Here is a 5,000-nt window from a genome sequence, read left to right on the forward strand (position 1 = left end):
GGTTGAAATTACAGAAATACGACAACTTTAACATGGAATAACTTTTTTTTAAGAAGACTAAGAGAAAAAGATGTTTTATATGACACATTCTACCAGTGTTCCAAGTTTCAAAGTGTTTCGTTAATGAAAAATGTGGCCCCCGTTTTAAAAAAGATCCGGTATTTATTTTCGTAAAAATAAAAGGAAAAAGGCGGTGAGCTGACAGAATCGTTACCATTCCGGCAAAATGCATAACAGCATTTCGGCCGTCTTAACATTCTGAGTTCAAATTCCGCCAAGGTCGACTTTGTTTTCCATTTTTATTTTTCGGAGTCGATAAAATAAGTACCCGTTGAGCACTGGGATCGATGCAATCGACTTACACCATCCGAGATTGCTGGCCTTGTGCCAAAATTTGAAATCATTATTTTTATAAGGGAAAAGGCGGCGAGCTGACAGAAACGTTACCGTTCAGGGCAAAATACTAAGCGGCATTCCGTGTGTCTCTAGGTTCGGAGTTCAAATTCCGCCGAGGTCGACATTGCATGTTATCTTTTCGGAGTCGATCAAATAAATACCAGTTGAATACTGGAGTCGACGTAATCAACTTACACTACACCCTCCCACGAAATTACTGGCCTTGTGCCAAAATTTGAAGCCAAATAGTCTCATAAGGAAAAATATAGGTTTTAGCAAGCCAAAAGGAATAAAACACTTATGATGAATGCGACCAAACTCTGAACGTTGATTGTTGAACTGTGAATATAAGTACTGAATAGCGCTATGCTACACTCCATGCTACAATAACACACACACACGTTACACACTGCTACATAGTGTACGTATGTATATTGTTAATAACAATGATTTATGATGTCTTACAAAGGATTATGGTTAGATAAAACGCATAGGCGTTGGCGGCAAAACTTGAGCGCAATATACATATATATATACATATATATATATATATTAGGTCGTGAAGTATGAAATTTGTAGTAAGGTAAACTTTGACAGTTACTCATTTTGCACCATTATTATATTTTGACAATCTTTATTTTTTGTTAGAAAGCTGTCAGATCTATTTCTTTAGTCTAACTCTCTTTCGCTTTATAAAGTATTTATAAATCGTTTTTTTTTTGTTTTTGTTTTTTTTTTTTTTGCTATTTTTGTTTAGAGATCGATAAGTCGGAAATTCGTACAATTTTGAAATACGAGTTCTTTCTTGGAAATACAACATCATGGACAGCTCGGAATATTAATGGGGGATTTCATTCTAATGTTATTACACAGAGGACAGTATCAGATTAGTTTGCAAAATTCCGTTCTGGTAACTTTGACCTTACAAATGTGCAGCGCGGTCGACCAGAAACAAAGGTGGATAATGACGAACTGAAAGCTACCGTCCAGTCAGATCCATCTCAAAGTGCCCGTGAACTATTATTTCGGTGTCTGTAATTCTCTTTTACAAGGCTTCCGAGGCATATTGGAGAGAGAGGGAGAACGGTATCCTCAAACTGGAGACTCCGACCTGGCTGCTTGCAACAGAAGGAGCTTCGTTAAAGGCACCTAAGGATCAGGAGGTATTGTGAAACCGGATGACAAATCCTGAAACAGCTAGACCACGGTAGGATTTGAACTCAGGCCAAAGATCCGAAACAAATACCGTAAAATATTTCACTTTAGACTGGTACTTTATTTATCGATTCCCAGAAGGATGAAAGGCAAAGTTATCTGTGACAAGAATTCAACTGAGAAGATAAGGAACAGAAACAAATACCACAAATTATTTCGTCCGATGCTCTACCGACTCCGCCAATTTACTGCCTATAATGTCGCTTGGTGGGGAGGAGAGGAATGTTTAATATTTCAGGGTCTTGTCCTTCAAAGATGAAGTTACTGTTAGCAAGAATGCCGACGGCCTGGCTAACAGCACAGTCATTTCTTCATATTGAAATTTCAGCATTGGTTAATCGACGTCTGCGAGGAAATTGTTGGCAGGAAGGAAGTTCCAGTGGATTGATACTAGGGAGGAATGATTGGAGAGAGGTTAGCGCAGCGTTTGGGGTGAGATAGAATAGGGTGATGTGAGGAGTGGAGACGGTTGTTATTCTTGCTGTGTGACAGCCCCGCTATGTGCACCCATCCATATCTAAGAAGTGGGTTTATTACAGGTACTAATTTGGCTGCTCTGTCACAGTAGTGACAGTTCTAAAAATAACTGATTTATCGTTAAAGATATAAGCGCCAAATGTGGTGATTAGAGCTAGACCACACACACATACAAATACAAAGTAGTTATTCATAAATGCGTACATGCATTCACGAGTAGGATTTGTTAATCAGATCATCTCCCATCCAGCTTCAAGCTGTTTGTGTTCTTTCTCAAAATCTTTATCCTCATTACAGGAAATACACCCTACTCGAAGGTGCAACCATCCGTGATATTATAAAACATTAAGTGGGCTTTCATAAGTTAGTATATTTGGTATTGACATTTACCAGATGATGAATCGCATATGAAAAGTAATGTATCGTTTTTAATATTTTTTTATTTTACTTCTTGTAACTACCCATGCTTCAGTCTAACACTGTATGGTTCCTATTTAATCCTCCATGTCGGTGAATGAATCTCAGCGAAACATCGAGTCAATGCATTCATATGTGTGTGTGTGTGTGTGTGTGTGTGTGTGTGTGTGCGTGTGCGTGTGTGTGTGTACATATTATTGTTGACAGGTGTAGATACGTATGTAAGCATGTATGCATGTATGCATGTAAGTATGCATGAATGAACCATACGTATAAATATACGTACGTATGAATGTATGTATATATGTATACATGTTTGTGTGCATGTTTGTATGCATGCACTATGTATGTATATATGTATGTATGTATGTATGTATGCATGTATAGATAGATAGATAGATAGATAGATAGATAGATAGATAGATAGATAGATAGAGAGATAGATAGATGTGTGTATACACACACATACTTATACACAAACACATACTTATACACAAACACACACACTTACACACAACCTCTAGGAAACTTAGACACACGCTTGTTTCACATTTGAGTGTGCCTATAAAGCTTCATACCCTCGTACACACATATGAAAAGGCCCATATACTCTCATACACACGTACATATTCGTAAGAGTTCATGCAGTTACAGGTAGGCACACATTAGCTGCATTTGAATATATACACATACAAAACACGTATCCAGTAAGAAAAAGAAAATAAATGAAAAGCATAAAACGTAAAGAAAAAAAAAAGAAATACAATCTTAAAACCGATATAAAAATATATGTTTGGTAAAGCAAGTGAAAAGTTAAAGAGAATCATGATTGATAGAGAAGAATGAGGAAGAGAAAGAAAAATGTAGAATAGCAGGAAAGTGAAAAACGGAGAGAGAGAGAGAGAGAGAGAGAGAGAGAGAGAGAGAGACAGACAGACAGACAGACAGACAGACAGACAGACAGAGAAAGAGAGAGAGAGTGCGTGTATGTGTGTGTATTTTCAAGACTATTTGTTGGATGAGAGTGTTTTCAAGAGTAGTCGTAGCGACAGTAATGGTAGGTAGTTGTGAGATCTGAATAGTGATACTTATATAAACGGAAGGAGACGATTTGGCCACTAGGACGCTGGCGATTTGGCTCGGCTGACTAGACGTTCAATCTGTTTTGGCGACTGTACGTTTTGGTATTAGAGGCAAAAACACACACACACACAAAGACGCCGCACGCAGAAATATATGAAGAGAGATGGAGAGAGATAGTGAGTGAGTGAGTGAGTGAGTAAGTATACAGGCATAGAAACTTAACTTGATGTTCACCCATATAAACGCAGAGAGGGAGGGCGATAACGACAGAAATATTAAAACGTCAGTTGTCAAGTAAGTCAGCGTCGAATCAGTGACGCCAAATAAACGACGCAAAACAGCTGTGCCCAGACGTCTCATGCATACCTTTGTAATAAAGCATACGTCTAAAGAGTTATAAAAGTAAGGAGCACAGAGATAATGGTAGGGTACCATAAAAATCAAGGCTATTAGGTAAAGTCAAGAGATTTCTCTCTCTCTCACTCTCCTTTTTTTCTCTTCTTCTTCCTCTGTGCATATATGCGTGTGAAATAAGTAGGGCATTTCAGAATATTTGGGAGATAAACGGGGAGATAATGGTGACTGTAGGCTAGAATGACAGAAATAAAACGAAAGATATGAAAGAAATGAAATACGGAAGAAAAAGGAAAAATTTGTGAAGACAGTCTAGGACTAATGAGTAACTGTTACAGTATTTCCAGTAACACATTAAAAAGTAAAGAGCTAAGGGAAATAACTCAAAAGGGTTAATGGCAAGAAATTGAATGATAAACTTTAATGGACATGTATTGAATATTATACGTGTTATATTCTTAATTCAATAAAATACGTCTAGTTGAAAACTGGAAGCAGAAACCTGTCAGTAATTGTCAAGAGCTTATATAATTTAGAAAGATAATTTCAAGAATTTAAGAATAAATTTCTCAAGTAAATTTACATACTTAGAGAAAGGACTGTCTCATCTTACTTTAAAGACGTGAGACCACAGTAGAGATAAGTTTCGATCTAGATTAGTTAATTGGTTATATAGTTAACCAATGGTCGAATAACAAAGAAATTAAATAAAGCCAATGCGTGTGTTCATTATTAGCATAACGAACCTCCTGAAGTACGTCTGTATATGTATGCATGTATGTTTGTGTGCGCGTGTGTGTGTGAGTGCGCATATAAGTATATATAGAGGTGCATATGTATGTGTGTATATACGTATATATATGTACGTGTGTGTGTGTGTGTTTGTTTGTTATACTTGTATGTATAAACATACGGACATATGTGCATGTATGCATGTGTGTGACCCACGGCTAAACAAATTTTCAATGATTTCTTGCTCATTCATACCTGTCTCAGACTGGGTCATACGTAAATGTTGGTCGTCATAGCTGGCTAAACAGCTGTCTCGCCTACATCCC

The 5,000-nt window shown here is 37.2% G+C and overlaps 1 protein-coding gene across 2 annotated transcripts in view; it reads left to right on the forward strand.

Annotated features, from left to right (window-relative positions):
• LOC106880564 (adhesion G protein-coupled receptor L2) overlaps positions 1–5,000 on the forward strand; it is a 472,327-nt gene that overhangs the window by 74,411 nt on the left and 392,916 nt on the right. The gene's annotated exons all lie outside the window — the stretch shown is intronic.

This window comes from Octopus bimaculoides, chromosome 8 (assembly GCF_001194135.2).
Source record: "Octopus bimaculoides isolate UCB-OBI-ISO-001 chromosome 8, ASM119413v2, whole genome shotgun sequence".
NCBI lineage: Eukaryota > Metazoa > Mollusca > Cephalopoda > Octopoda > Octopodidae > Octopus > Octopus bimaculoides.